Below are 20388 nucleotides of genomic sequence, written 5' to 3' on the forward strand. Positions count from 1 at the left end.
CCCTCGGCGAGCATGGCAATGTCAACATAAAATTAATCTAATTTAAAAATAATCTTAACAATAAGTATACCATATCAATTTTAAATATTAAAGCAAACATTTTATGTCTAGTTCTATCATTATCATTAAATAGTTAGTCTACAGTATAATAGCTTTTTTAGTAAGGTTCTTTAACTTATGTTTAACTATAATGTGCTTTTCATCAGCTTTTATATTTTCTGGAATTTATGTATATTTTTATAAAAATGTAACATATGGCCTGTTTGGGCATCTTTAACTTTTGTGGAAAAGGTGCATTTTCTCTCACACGAACATACACACTTCCAAAATGTAAATAGAGGGAAAGCTATGTTTTTTTCTTTGACATGTGGTCTGCATGTTTCAGTGCGCCGTTTATGACAAGAATGCGCAGACATTTCTTTTGCAACAAAGATAGTCTGAAATCTAATGCCTCTGAGTTCACAAAATTAGACACTTGACTGACAGCAGTTCGACAAAGTGTAGCTAACTTTAGTACCAGTATCTGACCAAAAAACGTGCATAAATATATCTGATACGATTTTATTTCTAGGGCAGTAGGAAGTGTCAGATGTTTTTGCCACGCTTCACTGTGTCAGATATAATGCAAAGGGCACAGTTTAAGCCAAGCATTACAGGATTTACAGCAGTTAGAGAACCGGCCAAGAGCGTGCCGGACACGCCCAAGATAGGGTTCCGTAGCCATTACGAAAAAAAATAAGTAATATTTTTCTAAGGATTTCGTGTTTTTGTACGGATCTTCCAAGTTTAGGTATAGTTTTATACCTTAGGCTGCTATTTATTCTTAAACTACTAAATTCTCAAGCAAAATTACCATTATAAATTTCCTTGAAAAGTTTGATATACTTACTAAAATCCTGAATTTTTTCAAAGTTTTCCACTCACCGGTTTAGATTTTAGAGGGGGGACGCTCGATTTTCATGAAAATTTGCATTTAAAAGTTGAATATTGAGCAAACAAATCGTCTTAGCAAACCCTTAATGGTTTTAAAAGACCTATTCAAAATACCCCACACTATAGGGTTTGATGAGAAAAAAAATCACCCCAGTTACGTCTATGGGAGACCCTAAAAAAAAAATTATTTTTTGTTTTTTATTATACCATTTTGTCGGCATAGATTAAAATATATCCGTGCAAAATTACAGCTTTCTAGCATTGACAGTCCCTGAGCAAAGCCGCGGACGGACGGACAGACAAACAGACAGACAGACAGGCAGACATGGCGAAAACTATAAGGGTTCCGTTTTTTGCCATTTCGGCTCCGAACCCTAAAAAGGTGTTTAACTCTGGGACAGGAACCGGCTATTTTTTTTTACTGAAGCGGGCGTAAGCAAAGATTCTTATAAGAAACTTTTGTTCCGATGTTAAGAATTGCCTTTTGAGATGTTCATTTTAGACTGCAAGAATCCATTATTATATAAAATTAAAATCAGAATCAAAAATTAAAATTAATAAAACAAAAAAGGCTTGAATGAAAAATGTTAACTTTACATTTGTCCATTTTTGATTAAAATAAATTTATTTGTTATTGTACCTAAATATAAAAGTGGCATATACAAACTAGTAAATAGTAATAACAGTAAATCTATCATAATTTCCTTATAATTATTCTAATGCATAGGTACTTAGATTGCATTATCGTTGCCAAGCCACTAAATGCACGCATAGCAAATCTGCTATTAAACATTTTCATGCACTTGTTACTATCGCATAGCACAAATATAAAACGCATATCAACCGCAAATGAAAGGGATAGATTAAGATAACAAATTACGTAAAAAAAAACTGGTTTTTACCACCTTCTTAAGAAAGTACAAGCTGAGACATGGGTGCACAGAAAAACCAGAAAAAGAGACCAGCACTGTGAACCGAAGCCAGGTCCTCAGCATTCCATGCTGCGTGCTATAACCCCTACACCACTGCTGGACAAGAATCTAGACACGAATTTTTCCTATGCATATATCTCAGGTTGCTTATTTCTACTATGCTACTTAGGCAGCAGCACTAAGCACCCTCTTAAGGTTTTACCATATCATAAAATGCCAAAAAGCTGTTATTTCGTATATAATTATTTATTGAATCAGGCGTTACTTTGCGGAGGTCTGTATTATCAAAGTAATTGTTTCAGTACATTAGTACATGATACTTACATAATTATTGGTGAAATAAAATCTTGAAAAAAATGCCAGTGTTTATGTATCTCGCTTGACAGTGAGGCATTGGTTATTGTTTGAGGATCAATGTGAACCTTTAGGGCAACTTTCATGGGAATATTGTGGTGGCTCTCCCTTGCCTTATCCTGACAGAGAGGTATGGGTGAAGACCAAAAAGTTGCACCCCTGTTAAAGCTACGTTAACAGGTAGTTAAAATTACCACTAACCTTTCCATTGTGACACGAAAATTTATAGTCATTTAAACCTGCGTTAGCTTAGTTTCTCGAAGCATAATTAGGCTAACATTATTAGTATTTTGTCTCATTTTTTTCATTCAATTGCAACTTTTTGGTCTTCAAACATATTGTCCGTTGCTTGAGGATTAGTATTGCACCTTTATGACAACATTCTTTAAAAAAAATAAGTTTTTGGTCAAAATTTCATTTTTAATACAAGCTTTTTTTGCTGACTGTACTGTTTGTTGACTGTACTTATATTGTCACCCAAACTACATCAGCATACTAAATTTCAAGTCGATGCCGTTAACCGTTGAAGAGTTCCGTCCTGTGGAGACGATCTTGGTCCAGACACCAGGATAGCACTACCAGATTATTGTATTGTTCGCAATTTACATATGTATACCAAATTTCAAGTCAATCCAACTACTAAAGTTGGTCTAATTTAACTCGCAAGATTTGATTATAGACAGACAGACAACGGGACAGGTGAAACTAAATAAAGCTTTTAAAAATAGTGAGGTATTTTTCCTTTGCCTTCGACCGCAGTGGTGGAGTCCGAAATCCGAAGCAATAGGGGGTTAAAAAAATCAAAAAACCCGACTGCTAAAAACTAAAAGGAAGATTTTAGTTTAGTTTAGTGGTCTAGAACTCTGTCAAGAGCTCATTTAAGGTTCAACAGTCGGGGACCAATTACCAAGATTTTTTGAGCTGGTTACGATTTGAATGGGTCCCGACTGCTGAACCTTAAATGAGCTTCTTGACAGAGTTCTAGACCACTAGACTTTTTTTCTTCCTTTTAGTTTTTAAGGCAGTCGGTTTTTTGATATTTTAAATTTTATGTTTTTTATTTTATACATTTTGATATTTCTGTGAAAATAGTACATTAAAAGTATTATAACCCGTATATATCATGAATGGGTCTAATTATTAGCTTCATTTGATCCCCATATTGTTACAATACAAAATATATTTTTTTATTCCTTCGCCACATTTTTTCGCAGGCGCCATATTGAATATTATATATACCCTATGTCGCTCCGACAGTTATGACGAATCCAATGATACCTAATATCTTAAAATCCGTCCAGCCGTTTTAGGTTGCAGCGAGGACCACAAGAAATGGACATATAGAAACTACATACACACATACATACATACAATACATACAGTACATACATACATACATACATACTTACATACACCAATACATACATACATAATACGCTCAAAAAACATAACCTCTCCTTCGGGCAGTCGGTTAAAAGAGCAACATGCGTATTCGCGGTTATTCTAACCAGGAGACCAGAGCGTATATGTTCGTTCTTAACACGCAATGACACTATTATCAGTGAGGTCAGCATATCAAAATATTATCGATATCACCAGATACTGGCTAGGATCGGCCGTCGAACCCAGACCAGCTTACGCAACTCTATGATCTAGTTGACATCCCTCTTTAGGTTTAGGTAGATCTTTTTTTTTATTCGACTGGATGGCAAACAAGCAAGTGGGTCTCCTGATGGCAAGAGATCACCACCGCCCATAAAAATCTGCAACACCAGGGGTATTTCAGACGCGTTACCAACATATCTGTATTAATCCTATTAATATTATAAATACGGAGGGACGGACATTTTTGAATTAGGCTTGTTTTAGCCTATTTTGTTACTCGAGTTTTGGTTGTCAGATTTTGTAGAGTCAAGTTGTGGTAAAGTGAAAAAATAATTGACACACGATATATACAATAACTTGCGATTGTCAGATTTTGGTAGAGACAAGAAAGTTAGTTGGTAGTCAAAGTTTAATAAAGAAAAGTTTTAGTAGTCATTTGTATTGAAATCACATCACTCAAACAAGGTAAAAATCATGTATTTCTACAAAAACTATATATCAAATAAAGTTGTCGGCTGTAATTCTTTTGAATGATGCATTTTCGAACGATGTTGTCTAAAAATTCGTTAGGGAAGAGTCAGGTTTTGCTAGTCAGATTTTGGTGGAGTCAAGTGTTGTAAGGTCTTGGTATTCATGTATTGGTCAGATGTTGTAGACCAGCCTTTCGACGATTTGTCACTTCAACTAAATTTAATTTCTCAGATAGAGTCACTTTCGCTGAAGATAAAACAAACAAATATCTTTCAAATGCTCTCTGTTTATTTATGCAAAAGATATGAAAAAAAACGCCATCACAGATATCTGTAACTTAAAAAATCAGGAACTTACTAGGTAGCAGTTAAACAAGCCTTACGCCTTAGTAAATATACCTACCTACATTTAAACCGTAAAAAAATGTTTCTAACACGTTATATGAAAAAATAACAAATACCATGAGAAACAATTTGCTGTGCTTTTTGTTTCAACAACTACTTAGAACAACAGCTGGAGTAAACGAGTTCTTGAGTGGAGACCGCGTCTTGGCAAATGTAGTGTAGGGCGCCCTCCGGCCAGGTGGAGTGACGATCTGCGAAAGGCTGCTGGTAGAAGCTGGACGCGTCTAGCCGAGGACAGGGCGCAATGACGCTCTTAAGGGGAGGACTATGTCTATATCCAGTAGTGGACTGCTATAGGCTGATGATGATGATGATGAGTACTTAGATATTGAAAATAAACTGAAATATAGATGCACAGAAAAACCAGAAAAATGGGAATCGAACCCAGGTCCTCGGCATTCCGTGCCGCGTGCTATACCGTTACACCAGTTGGTCCAGCAGCAGTGGTGTAGCGGTATAGCACGCGGCACGGAATACCGAGGACCTGGGTTCGATTACCACTGCTGGTCTATTTTTCTGGTTTTTTGTGCATATTTCAGTTTGTATTTTCAATTTAGGTTTTACGGGATGACCGTAAAAGTAAAAAGGTGAAATTGAAATAAAAAATACAAAAAGATTCCAAAAAAAAAACAATCTTTACTTAGATGTTCTTTATTTTATAGCTAGTGTGCGGCGCTCTAAATCGTGTCTATTTCCAACAACAATAGAAATTATCACACTTAAAATGATAGGTATAGCTTTTTCATTGACCCAAGTGACAAAAAAAACAAGTCGACCAGAATGTATCGTAATAAGATATCAACAAGCACTTGTTATCGTTATTGGAACAGGAAAAAACTACGCAAATGTTTCCTAATAAAAAAAATATCTGCCAGCACTAGTGACATTGGTCCTACATTCTCCATATCCTATCATAAGCGGCCAGAAAACGTTGGGCTGTAGGCGCGGGAACGTGCGTTGGAATTGCCTATGGTTGTATGAGAGCGGGGAAGAGGGGGGTCAGCGTTAACTGGCCGTGTTTCTATGTCACGTGGCCATGCGCTAAACGCCGGTATTTGTAAACTCGGTCAATGCCCTGTGTTAGATAAAAAAAAAACAATGTTGTCGTGTTACGCAAAGATTGGCGACGGTTCCGGTTATAGATAATTATTTTGAATGTTAATTTTGTGATCGTTCGTTTTCGAGTTGGGCTTTCGGTATTGACTCTACTTATCTACTGGCGTTTTATTTTAGAGCGACTTCATTTTTATTTGTTACGCTGTGCGAAATTAAATGAAGTGTTTTTTTTCTTAAGAACAGTTCATCCTTTTTTAAATATAATTAAAATAGCTAAGCGAAATGATTGAGACAGTCCACCTGTCTAATACAAAAGCAGCACAAGTTGCGAAAGCTCGTCACAAACAGAAGCACGCCGCGGAAAACTTCGGAAAATCTCGAAAGTGGAAAATGCACACATCCACGCAACCACCACGAGCGCACGCCGCTGTGTGCCGCACTCACACAGCGGCGCGGACGAAAACGAAAGTGTCCGAGCGATCCCGAGCGCCGCCGAAGTCGGCTCACGAAGTCAGTAGAACTCATCGCATACGGCGAAAAGTAGGACATCAGTCTGCGAACTGGTGCGAACGCCGGCGGTCGCGTGCAGAATTACGCTACATGACATAACCTGAACTGAGTGATGTGTTAGTGTACATAATGATGGCAGTGGAGACTCGTGTTGACCGCTCGCCAGAGCCTCGGACCCTGGCCGCGAGGAAAGCGTACCCCGACCTCAAGGAGGAAGACTCCCGTTGGACTTGACCACTCACTCCCGGAAAGAGATATCAGTTCGAGACTTCGCGCGGCACTCGTTCGCGGATCCCACAGACTATGTGAGGGCCCAAGTGATCCTGCGGCAGTCCCGGGACTACCTGGCCGCGGCAGAGACTCCGGCACAGAATCCGACGACTCCGCCGGACGCCTCAGCCCCGGCGACACACTGCCCGGAAAAGCTTACAAGAAGTCACTTATGAAGCGTTACAGTAAGAATCTTCGTTTTTTAGCGTAGCCGAGCGATTTTCCTAACGCAGTGCGATTTTTATAAACTGACCTACCACAATTTGGTACCTCAAGCTAGCGTAGATTTTATTTAATGTAGTTACCTCCGTTAGTTTGTAAGTAGTTTTTAACGTAGCTTAATTTAGTTTTAGTCGTAGTTTAAGTTAGTTTTAGTTTGGCGAAAAGACGTTTGACGGTGTTCGCGTGGACCTTTATTTCGTTCTGTTTTTGGTTTCTGTCAAGATGTCTCTTGCTCAAGCGAAATGCTTGCGATTTCTCACATTTCCATGATTGTCCTTCTAGGTTTTCCGTTGGAATTTTTGGCGGTTGAAAGAAAAAAAAGGTACTTGAATGTCTTCATATAGGTATCTAGTTTATTGGTGTTATTGTTTATAGGACGGGAATCACAGAAACGCGTGACGTAAAAGAAATAATTACAGGTAAAAAGGGACTTTTCTTTCAGATCATTAGCACCAGGGATTGAGTTATTATTTACATGTTAGATAGAGTTATTTTATAACTTAGTTGGTCCAATATTCAGACCTTTATACAATTTTTGGAAAGGTATTATTTAAAGGTTTTTTTTTGTATATATAAGGCTGAGTTTTTTGATAAAAAATATGGTGTAAAAGCTCTCTCTGTCAGACTAGTGTTTGTATAATATTTAAAAACAAGTATATATTTAAATTAGTTACCAAGCTGGATAAAAAACTATGAGGAAAAACCCAATTTTCACTATAATGTTTTTTTCTTCGACCGATATAATCCATACTAACATTATAAATGCGAAAGTGTGTGTGTCTGTATGTTTGTCCGTCTTTCACGTCGAAACGGAGCGACGAATCGACGTGATTTTAGGCATAGAGATAGTTTATGGATCAGAGAGTGGCATAGGCTACTTTTTATCCCGGAAAAATGCACAGTTCCCGAGGGAACAGCGCGATAACCGAATTCCACGCGGGCGAGGCCGCAGGCAAAAGCTAGTAATTAATACTACTTAGCATTGTTTTTTTTCGTGTTAGAAAACTATTAAATGAAATTGTAGGAAATAGCTTTTTAGTAAGTCTTTTAAAAAGGGGAGCCTATTATGTAGTTTCATCTGTTCCATAAACTGAACTAGGTATGTAGTTTTCAATCAGGCTCAGTACAGTCAAGAGCAAAATTAAAGGCACACCACACAATGTAAAAAAAAAAAACTACCTACAGACAATAGGCAAAAATTGAATTATATGCCCTAGATGAACTTACGCTTTACCGGTTATTATTATTTGTTGATATGCAATATACTTATTTGCATTATCATTCAGAGCTTAAGATTTTTATGTTGTGAAGTTTTATAGATATTACGGAATCAAAAATAATATGTTACTTATATAGGGACCCTTTATTTTTTAATTTGTTTTTTCTTAGAATGTAAAGTTATTGGTAGCGGTAATAGAAATTCACGTTGTGTCTAAACTTCAGCTGGCTACTATAACTTGAGATATTTACAACCCTGTGACAGACAAACGGACAGGGTAGCGACACCAATAGAGTTCTATGGTAACCCTTCGGTTGCAGAACCTAGTAATTAATTGCCGAATATAAATCTAAATCTTTTTTGTCGTCTGTGACTGAACCTAGATGCCTAAGATGGGATACCTCTAGTGCCAGTAATTTCACCGGCTGTCTCTCTCCACGCCGAAACACAACAGTGCAAGCACTGCTGCTTCACGGCAGGATTAGCGAGCAAGATGGTGGTAGCAATCCGGGCGGACCTTGCACAAGGTCCTACCACCTGCAAACCACCCCCCACCTAATTTACCTGCACCTAATTTATAGACTTATTACATTACGACCTGTCTGACTCCTCACTGAAAGTTTGCTTAGAAATTCCCTTTAAGAATACGGCTTTTCGATATTACCTCAGGATCACGGTGAACATCATGTCAGCCGAAAGACGTCCACTGCTGGACATAGGCCTCCCCCAAGGCTCTCCACTCAGACCGGTCTTGTGCTTTCCGCATCCACCGCGATCCCGCGATCTGAACCAGGTCGTCGCTCCATCTTGTTGGAGGCCTACCGACAGCTCGTCTCCCGGTCCGCGGACGCCGTTCGAGAACCTTCTGGCCCCATCGGCCATCAGTCCTGCGAGCAATGTCCCCCGCCCACTGCCACTTTAGTTTCGCAAATTCTTCGGGCCATGTCGGTAACCTTAGTTCTACTGCGGATATCATCCTTTCTAATTCTATCCCGCAGAGAAACGAGCATAGCCCTCTTGAGTGACTTTGAGCTTCCTCATGAGGCCCACCGGTAGCGCCCACGTCTCAGATCCGTATGTCATCACTGGCAACACACACTGGTCAAAGACTGAGCGCTGAGCTGAAGGTGAACGCTTCATACTAAATTTCAAGGAAGCGTCTAAGAAATAATGAAACTAGGCAACTAATTAAAATTGTTTTGAAAAACACATAGTAAACGTTGTAAATAACTATTGTTCAGTGGAATGCGCGGGAGCCGTAAGTCGACTTACGACTTTTCAACTCTGATGACGTCCGGTATTTCATTGATTAGATACCGATACGTCATCAAATTCAAATCTAAACTGATAGTACAATGGTATTATCTGTCTGTTTATATACGCCTAAATCATTCAACTAATTTTGAATTAGTTTATTTAGAAAAAAAACAGTGGTGGCCTAGTCGTTTGACCTATCGCCTCTCAAGCAGAGGGTCGTGGTTTCAAACCCCGGCTCGCACCTCTGAGTTTTTCCAAATTCATGTGCGGAATTACATTTGAAATTTACCTTGAGCTTTACGGTGAAACCTGCACAAACCTGCGAAGCTATTCAATGATGCGTGTGAAGTTCCCAATCCGCACTGGGCCCCGTGGGAACTATGGCCCAAGCCCTCTTGTTCTGAGAGGAGGCCTCTGCCCTGCAGTGGGACGTATATAGGCTGGATGATGATGATGATAATTTTAGTTTTTTTTTGGTACAGAGGTTAATCAGCGGAGAGCGGAATTTTCATGGTATTTTTGACCTGTCATAGTGACTTCTCACCCTTCTCACTTATTGACTTCCGACATACATAAATATATCGATACACAAATATATACTAAAGAAGATTAAAAGTAGAGTTAAACAATAGGTGACCTTAAGTTGAAGAGCGAACTCTTCCAATTAACTTTCAAGCAGTTTAAAATGTGAATTAATTTGCAATGAACAAATAACGGATAACAATTTCTAATTAATCATTTCAGTACAGTTTTTTTTTGGATTTCGTGTTGAAATTCTTCCATTGTAATGTTAACAAGTGTTCCATCAATGTCTCTATTAAAGAATAGATGTTTTTTTTTTTTCATATTTTTCCGGTTTTAAACCACTTTTTTTACAGTCAAATACCCACTTGTATGCGAAAAAAAAAGCTCTTCATAACATGATAAGTTTACGACAAACTAATTTAAAGTCTAATATATGGACATCATTTAGGTAGAGTCGATAAGGAGAAGTCACTATGACAGGACAAAAAAGGCCATGAAAGTTCCGCTTTCTGTTAATAAAACTTTAAATAATGACATGGGATGTTTTCCACGCCGGAAAATCTCATAGCTTTTGCAGTAAATCGTCAATTAGTAATATTATAAATGCTACCAGCATTTTACTCACTACTACTGCCAAGCAGAAGCGCATGCGCTGCTGTGTTTCGATGAAGACAGTCTGTAAAATTGTAATACAAGGAGTGTTGTAGGCTGACACACACAACTGTAATGCTATAGTGTTGTGTACATCATCAAACTCACAAAAAATAATATTCTATTCCTATGACAAACTACGATTGCTGACTAATTTAAAACGCAACGTCGTCTGATCTCGATTGACATAACATTGTTTGTAATAAACATGCCCTTATGTAAAACGATTACACATTAGGTACGGACGGGTCAATGAACTGTGAATCATTATTGTGCGATCGGTAAATGATGATACGACATTTTTGCACAAAACGAGGATGCGACAGTTTTACTGCCGTATTGGGTCACCGGACTTGAAATGTAGTATTTCTATAATTTATAATTATGCTCAGTGTTGTCATTGTGCGTTGCCTGTACGACACGCGCTTTTCAAGAAAATCTATAACTTTTATATAAATCAATATACTTAACTATCGCTCAAACCCAATAAACCAACTGCGTGTTATGTTTATCATCACACACACTTTTGTCCATGTTTTTATTTAATTTTCCCTTCGCTAAAACTCAAAAAATACACAACACGTAAACTAAATGCTTATTTGGGTTCGATACAGGTTTTATTCAAACATTTTGCAAATGCCAATAGGTTGCCACACTAAAATATCAACTATAAATCGATCTATTCAACTAAGACTAAAAATTACCTTCTGAAAAGATAATAAAATCTTCGGTGCATAATTTCATATGAAAACTGGCTCAAAAGTAGCCGTTTCCAGTCTCCTCAAACGCATGCTTTCGCTGGCTGAAAGGATTTATACCCAAACCATAGATCCCTAAAAAAATTCGCAGAACTGTCAACTAAACGCCCTTAGCTGTCAATAGCCAGAAGAATCGTGGTGTAAAACTAGGAAAAGGTAATTTAAAAAAAATATTGTATTAAAGAGTGAACATGGATGCATTTTTTAACATCAAGCTTATGATAATGTAACATGGAACAATGCAGGATGCCTAATCAGCGCGCTGCACTTCTAGGCCATCGAACTCTGGTAACTAATACTAAGAATTTGCTGATGTACCTACACAGCCGTACGTGCCTCGGCATAACAGCTCTATAAATTTAATAGTCTGGAAGCTTTAAGTTTAATCCATGACAAAAGAAACTCGGAAAATCCCCCGCCTATTGCTTACCTTGTAATTTTCTCTTCGTACCTGTCTTCTGTATTGTTTACTATGTCTGGTGTACAATAAAAAGTAATGACTCATACAACGGTATTTAATTGTATTGTAAAATCTCAATTTTCACTAACAAGTACAAAGATATTGAATAATGATCAAATGAAGTTACCAATACGTGGGTCCACTGCCAGAGGTTTGTTTTGAAATAGCCGCACTATGCATATTTTTTAAATATTTTTTATCTTCCGAGTAAAGGCAAAGGAACGCTATCCATACAGCCATACTTCAGGGAGATATAGTGATAGATGTCAAAACTTTTCGATGCGGAACTAATATTGAGTCGTTTTATAGCCCAATCTGGACTTGGAAAGAATAATCATGCCAGTTGCATTACATTGTGGCGCTCGATTCGACAACTTCTGTTCGTTTACGCCTTAAGTTGTCGTCTGACCTTTTGATTTTTGTACTAAATGAAAAATGGCAGAATGCGCCAGTTAGATAGGTGTATGTCTGGAAAAAAAGTATGCGAGTCTAAAACCGATGACACTAATACCTTGGATCAGCTTGAGATAAATGATTAAAAGGGAATGTGAATCTCTGCCTCAATTCTAAAGTTCTATTAATGCGTGGGCGTACGAAAGTATTTAGGTCAGCTTTTCTGTCATGGATCAGTTTTTACACTGGTTATTTGACACAATTCGGATACGGCATAGATTCATAATTCCCGGGAATAAAACTACAAGTTCCGAGATCGATCAGAAGTTTATAAAGGCGTTGAAACACGGCCACTAAATCGATCCGAAAATATAACATACGTCACTTTGAACTTTAAACGTATTACTCAGAAACAATGTGTAGTTAAAAGCACGTTGAATCAAATGCAATGAGGGCTCCTAAGACCAGAGGCCGTATTGCCTAACCTAACGTTTCTAACGCTCGCGATCGCAATCAAATGACAGTTTTTGTATGCGAAATCTGTCATTTTATAGCCATCGCGAGCTTCAGAAACGATAGGCAATACGCCTCAGTTGGCGCTAGAATGGCAAAGTCCTTTTGTCAACTTTGACATTTGCCGTCACGTTTATGATTGGTTAAAATAAAAAATGAGCCAATGGCAAGGAAAGACTGTAACGTGTAACAGACGTCTCGATACTTACACCATCAGCAATATTTCGTCTCTTCGTCAATAATAACCTGTTTAACTTGTGCGATGCTCTTTACTAACGATACTCTATGCCAGGGGTGTCGTTAAATAAAAACAAATTTAACTATAACCCGATCACGTATTGTCTATGGCACTTCCTTCGCGTCAAAAAATCTTTTTTAACCACCTTTCACTTCCGCGGATGCAGGTAAATTTCATCGATCGATATGCAGCTGGTATCCTTTTAATAACCTGGGAACGAATTTTAAGAAAAAATGGAGCCATTTTCTAATTTGCCCTAATCAAAATCATACAAATAAAGACACCGAGATTACTTTAGGGTAATTATTTGAGGTGTAAGATAAATGTTACAGAAATATAAACACACATTTTGATGTGGTCTGTTTTATTTTTAACATAAGGATATGTACCGATAAGATGCTTTATATTATAAGAGATCGATAAAGTTTATTTTGGTTAAAAAAAAGCAAAAATCCAATTTTAACGGTAACGAAAATGAGCACCGAGACCACGAAAAGAACATTTTGTTTATTTTAAAAATCTTATAATTGTACTATTTGAATGAAAATCGATCATAATGAGAAAAAGAATAAGCATTATTTAATTAATCAGGTATCAACAGAAATAGACAATCGATATCTATATATAAAAAATAATTAAAACTTGACCACGAAAAGACGACTACAAATTGTCATTTTTTGTAACCTTTTAAATACTATCTAGAAATTATTTAATTAAAGTAAGATTAATAACTTCAACTCACAAACCAAAACAGCTTTCAATACCTTCCCCCGTGTAGGTCTACGGTAGACCCGAACGAAATTATGTTACAACGAAACAACACAACAAAATGCTCCTCTAAATTGACGAAGTTTTTTTTTAATATTTAGATATATATTTCACACGTACATTCAGGGCAAAATAATTCTTGAACCTCTCGCCAGTTAACAAAAATTGGCGTCGCACTGGTCATAATTCCTATAACCACACCTGGAGCAAATGTTGTTGACGGTCAACCATTCTTCATTTAAAATCAATTAAATCAATAACGGCATAAACGGTTACACTGTAAAAAGCAGAAATTCTATAAAAAGTGTTCTGTATTTTTTCTACTTGTAAGGAAAAATCATCTTTCGTGGTCTTTAATCAGTTTCGTGGCCCATAGGACCACGAATGATGACCACGAAAATTGAAAAGTTCTTACTTTCGCGGCTCTGCAGTAAATATCCTATAGGTTTTGAAGCAAATGAAATCAATATTGAATAACTTAACTGCAAATGAACAACAGCACCAGTAAACATTATATTTATTTACCCAATACTCACCAAGTCGCAACCGTAACGAAAATGACGCTCGATCTTTGACGCAAATCTAACTTGAACTTTATTACATTAATTATAGATAAATAATTATGGATTGCGAAAACATTATACGTCATATTTACGCAGTCTTATTTTCAAGTTGCTTATAGTTAAAAAGGATTTACAGGAGGTTTGACCTCTTTTTTTGTTTAAAATATTACTTAATAAGTGTGGCTACGAAAATGACGGTGTATTTTGGAAACAACGGGAAATGTAGAAAAAAATAGTTTATCAATGTCACTAATTTTTTATGTTTGCATGAATGGTATATAATCATATTGAACATTCAATCCATGTTTTAAACAGCAAGTTTTTCTATACCTTGTATTTTTACAATACTACAAAGTAGTCAGGGATAATCCGAACCTGACCACGTAACTGACTTTTGTGCAGAAAATTTAAGTTATTGTGGAAAAAAGATAAAATAGATATGTATTTACCAGCACAAGTTTCAGTGATAATATCTTAAGCAACTTAAAAACAATAAACGATATTTTCTAATTTTATAACTGAAAATTTGAGTCTGAACACATTGAACCTCTCGAAATAATAACTTTAGAGTGCTTTCTAATTAAAAAGGTATTTCTTGACGCGAATCGAGGTCGTCGTAATGTGAAATATCCTCATAAATAATCTCAAAGGCAACTAATTTAGTTCTAGACACAACAACGCGTTGGCACGTAATGCACCTACATTAGAACCGATCAAAACACTGGCCAGCTACCTGTTCTTCGAATTTGAAAACAAAAAAGTATTTTGAATTTTTATATTAATTCACGTTCTATTATTATTTCAATGAAGCGACAAGCGTTGTCATTTGAATATGGTGTTTAGTGGCTATTCCTAGTTGAAAATTGATTGGAGCGTACACGCAATATGACATTTAGTGTTGACGTAAACAATAGAATGTCAAGAAAGGGTGAGGAAGGGTTGGTCTTTTTTGTATAGCTTCCTGCAATCTGTTTGTCTTCTTCACACGTAGGTGTATTAATAGCGTTAAAATGCGACAAACAAAGGCTTTTTTTTCACAAATATCTAATATTCAAATGACACCGTATCCGTTTAGATATTCAAAAATAAATAAACGCGTCCAGAAGTGAATTCCATAAACTGTTTTACAAACTTCCTTACTTAGAAAAAGGTATTTTACATCAAGGATTGCTTATGCTTAGTAATGAAAAGGCATAGTTACAGCGCATTCAAGGTCATTAATTTATGTACACTTTTATCCTGAAGTCCTACTGCAATAGAGTAAACTGACATACCTATGTAAAGTGAGAACACATTCAGGGTCTTCTTGGCCGCTACTGTATTTACATTTTATAGACAACTCACTAAGCTAAAACTATAACACAAAAAAGTTTTTGTTTTTTTTCATAACAACACAAAAAAAAATACTATGCCTTTAGATAGATAAAAAAAAATGTTTTTCTTTTCACAACGCAACATCATAACATTCTTAACTAAATATGTGAAATGTCAAACCTAAAAACTGTCATAATTATTCACGCTAAGGTATTAAAAATTAAAAAATCAAATATGGCGGACATGGGCATACTTAAGTTGAACTTTTTACTCGTACGCAACCGAAACAAGTAAAGCCAGGAAGCAGAAGTAAGGGGCCCGAGCAGCCAGGTTGAGCAACTGCGAAGGCCGAAGTTGCAATAGATGTGTGTACGATAAAACACCTAGGTACTAAAAACCACAGACACGTTATTTTTTTTTTATAAGTCGCCTATTATCTATCGCACGTATTACCTACCTAATTTCCTTTCATCGATCATCTAAATCATTACTTAGTAACTATGGAAAATGACGTTTAGCCCTGTTATATAACTTTATAGATGTTCCAAAGTGTGACGATAATGAAAATAATATTGCTTTATTTATTTTAGTGTACCTAACAGAAATGGCATTTATACGTCATAAGGAAAATAACATGAAATAACATAAACCATGCATGCATGCATCAGGCGGGCTTAGCGCCTCAAAGAGATTATACGTGTTTAACCTTTTATTAAAACTCCGTTTAAAAATAAACCCAATCCTTAAGAACATGTGAAGTGATTGGTTAAAAAATCTTTAATAGGGTCATGGCAAAAACCAGGGGTTTCCGTAAGCCTATACCGTTCACCTTGCCGGTGTCATCTGTCGAACAAAAAATAACCCAATTCCAAAGAGTGCACCATAAAAAAACCTACCTGCCTCCGGTAGCGCGCCCGCATAAAAAAAAGCTAACTGTGTTTTAAAAATCGAAAAAAATCGACCCTGGAAGCCCGCGCTTTCAACCAAAAAATTCGCAAGTGATTGTTTGAATTTATGGTTATAGCGAAACCGAGTTAACAAAACGCACGGCTAACCTTTAACATGTTCACATAAAAGACATTTTCGCGTGATTTAGACAATTCTGTTTGGTATTGAGAATCGTAGAAACGGTACTTTGCACTATTGTTGCAAATTTTTACTAAACGCAGTTTTTACCCTCAAATTATTTACAGCTTTGCTTTTATACCTCTAAAAATAAAACAAACAATTGACGTAGTATTAGGATTTCCTGCTTCCAGCGCTCAGTCCACTTTGAACTTTGCTGTGGGGTGATTAAGTTCGTTTTACAGCGTTGTTATTACACAATAGCATTTATAATGTCGGTCTAGCATGCGTCAGAAGTCCAGACATGAGATGTCTGTGATGTCATTGTTTCCGGTCATATAGAAAATTATAAATATCTTTACTTCTTTGAAAAAAGCACGTATTATCTCAATCCGATATGTAAACTAAACTAAACGTTGAATCATGCTGCATACATTTTAATTAGTAAGATATAAATATTATTAAAGATAAAGATAAGATAAAAATATTTTTTACGATACAAACTTTTTTAACAGTAGCAACGCGACGATATTTCCACGGCTATTTTATAATTAAAATTATTGTGTGTAGGCCTCTAGGTTGGCAACGCATCTGCAATCCCCCTGGTGTTGCAGGTGTCTATGGGCGGTGGTGATCTTTTACCATCAGGAGACCCACTTGCTCGTTTGCCATTTAGTCGAATAAAAAAAAAACATTTTTCTAGGTTGTACAAGAATAACGCTTTTAGGCCTAACATTAAATATGTACCTAATACTCTGTACCCGAATCTCAGGAAAGGCATTTTCTATAGCTACGCATAGCTTTGCGTTGATGTCTTTAGCTGATGCTTGGAATTACCTTTTGCCATGACTTCACTAAAAACTTATTTAAATCTTACTGTCATGCTTATATAAGCAGATATTAGAAAATACTGGAGCTTTAGCCATTGAAAAGATTGTCAATTCAAAAATTTAAAATTCGAATTCTATGTTACGCTCAGACGTGGCAGTGGCAATAGAGCCAAACAAACATGTGACCGCTACTGCCTGTTTGTTAACTCGATTGTTACTGGCCACTTAGAAAAACGTACCCATAAAAAGGAAGCTCATTTATGACGAGAACATTTGGACTTCACGGACGTTTGTTTTCATTTTTCATAAACAAAACGAAGCATAGAGCAACTCTATAGAGGCGTTAATGAAAAATTAACTGCCAAAATATCACGCATGTTTTCGAAGCCTCTGAAATCATTATAAAAGAATTCACAGCCGGTAAAATTCGTATAGCACGGAACAGTTGGAAAGGTGTGTTTTGTAATGCCTGTGGGTGTTTCAAGGCGTTTTGTTGAGCGTCAACGTGCGTGCGTTGCGTCACTCGGATATTGAGCAAGCGAGTTTTGTAAAAACGCCGCTGGCAAAAACGTACCGGCATTCATGTGCGCTCCCCGCCGCTCTTACCACTTACACCATAAGAGCCAACTTTATATAGCCGGGGTGTTATTTAAGTTTGGCCGAATGTAGGTTGAATTGCGAACTCTTTCGGTGTCAGTGTGTCCTCGGGTAAGGTTCAAGATATAACTGGAATCAGGATTCTATTGCGTAAACACTTACGTTGTCTGGCCGAATTTTAGTTCCGCGAATTGTATCGGTCAAAACTATAACCCTAAAGTACCCTTTAAAATCGTATGAACAAGGACTGATGTTGCTGTTTAATTTCTAAGGCATCCCCCTTTCAAACTGGCCGGCAACGTGGAAACCCGATAAAGACGTTTGTTCGATTTGTTTCTATTCTTGAACTTCAAATAAAGAACTTATTTTCGTAGCCTTTTACATTTCATATCGTGTTGTTCCCAAAAAAAAAACCACGAAAATTTTCCAAAAGCCGGCCTACACCACGGCTAAAAGAAAAATTTGAGCAGAACAACAAATTATTTTTGTTTTGCTCTTATTTGAAACTAGCTTAAGCCCGCGACTTCGTCTGCGCGGATCTAGGTTATCGCGCGGTGGCGCCCTCTACCGGAATAAAAGGTATCCTATGTTGATCCTTGGGGTTCAAAATATCTATATACCAAATTTCATCAAAATCGGTTCAGTGGTTTCGACGTGAAAGCGTAACAGACAGACAGACAGACAGACAGACAGACAGACAGACAGAGTTACTTTCGCATTTATAATATTAGTAGGGATTCAGGACGTTCCACCAGTTTCGAATGGTATTTTCGAATGATATGGTTCCGAAAATCGATTCTAGCGTTTTTATGACGCCACCTATATAGTGACGGGCAGACGAATAAGTGTATACATATCAATGATATTTCCGTATGGATTACATAAGCACACTAATCACACACAAAAACGTACTCGTAAGTCCAGGCCAGGACATATATACCTAATGGTTGTGTCTCTCAAATATTAAAAAAGTTGTACAAATGTTTTTTTTGATTGTCAAACTTAACCCAAACTACAGGAAAGTCCGAGTACCTACCAAGATTACCGGCGAACGTTTCTTAATAAACGATTTCCTGTTTTTAAAACCTCAGTGTTGCAATGTCCGCCGACAGATGAATAAAATGTAACTGGCAACATTTTTAGATGCGGATGTTGGAAGGCCACAGAATTATATAAATTAAGGGTCTGCCGAAATGGTGGTACTAAAAATGATATTTTAAACATCACAATAACCTAACTTGATTAAATAAAATCGCTAAAATAATCACGATTTCGTAATTGCTTGAGATTTGTGCTACAAGAAAATTCTTCGAAATATTGCTCTTATTTATTTTTAGTCGAGCAATTCAAATATGGAACGCGAAATGCATTTACTTAATGTAACATTCTGGTGCTCATTTGTTTTTTATTAAACCATTCGAATATGGAACGCAAACTTCAAAGAGCGAATTCGAAACCGCGGTTGTTTTTTTTTAAATCAAGCTATTCGGGTTCGAGAAAAAGACGGCTCCACAGACAATCGGTAACGTTACGAAACCGGTAACTATGTCAATGTCGTCTAAGATCTCGCGCTAATCGACGCTGGCCGGAAACCACAGATAGCGTATTGGATCCGAACAAAAGGCGTCAAGCGTAAAAAAATATTGTCTTATAAAGATAATTAATTAGAAGTGTATTTTGAAATAATAAGTAGAACAAAAAGCTTTCATTTTCAATATAGACTTATCTACCCGGTTCATGATTTTATCCGCAATTGCCATTATAATTGATAATAATGATATAAAATTACACAATAGCTTTGAGAAAAACCTGCAGCTTTCGTTGAATATTATTTTTTTAATAATTATTTCTTCCTAACGTATCTCTCTCTCTCTCTCTCTAAGTAGTTTTATCCCCTTGGGAATTTTGAAAATCCCTTAGAGCTCAGCTCCACTATGGTACCTATGTTATTTTTTGTTTATTGTTATGTTATGTAAACAGGCATATGACTGCCTCAACACCTCCAGCGTTTCACACAGTCATAACTCTTTTATGGTTATAGATTTTGATGGACTCAGTCGATAGCGTCTGCCGTGATGCTGTCGCATCCTGGCCGCCATTTTGGCTCGGAAGTCGTAAAATACCGGCGCGTGCGCGTAAACAAACAAGCGGCAGGACGCGATTGTCTTCCATATGTTGTTTACCACAACATGTGACAATTCCCGACGTGTTTACCAACCGGCGAATTTTTTAGTACCTTCCTTCATAGTCATTTGTTTATTGAGATTGATAAGATAACTAAAAGGAGGGTAGGTAGGTATCTGCGATTAGCTCCAAAACCCGCAACAACATTCACCATCTCTTTCTACGATCATCCCACAGCATGAGACAGAAAGAAGTGGTAGAAATAGTTGTGATTCCGAGTGCTCTAGACAAAAAGATAAAGGCGCAAAAGTCTGATGGATGCATCGGAGCGGCGGTCATTTTAGCGAGCTTTGGGG

General features: G+C 37.0%; 1 protein-coding gene across 3 annotated transcripts in view; it reads left to right on the forward strand.

The window, feature by feature from the left end:
• Eip74EF (Ecdysone-induced protein E74) overlaps positions 1-20388 on the forward strand; it is a 321891-nt gene that overhangs the window by 237944 nt on the left and 63559 nt on the right. The gene's annotated exons all lie outside the window — the stretch shown is intronic.

Source organism: Choristoneura fumiferana, chromosome Z (genome assembly GCF_025370935.1).
Source record: "Choristoneura fumiferana chromosome Z, NRCan_CFum_1, whole genome shotgun sequence".
Lineage (NCBI taxonomy): Eukaryota > Metazoa > Arthropoda > Insecta > Lepidoptera > Tortricidae > Choristoneura > Choristoneura fumiferana.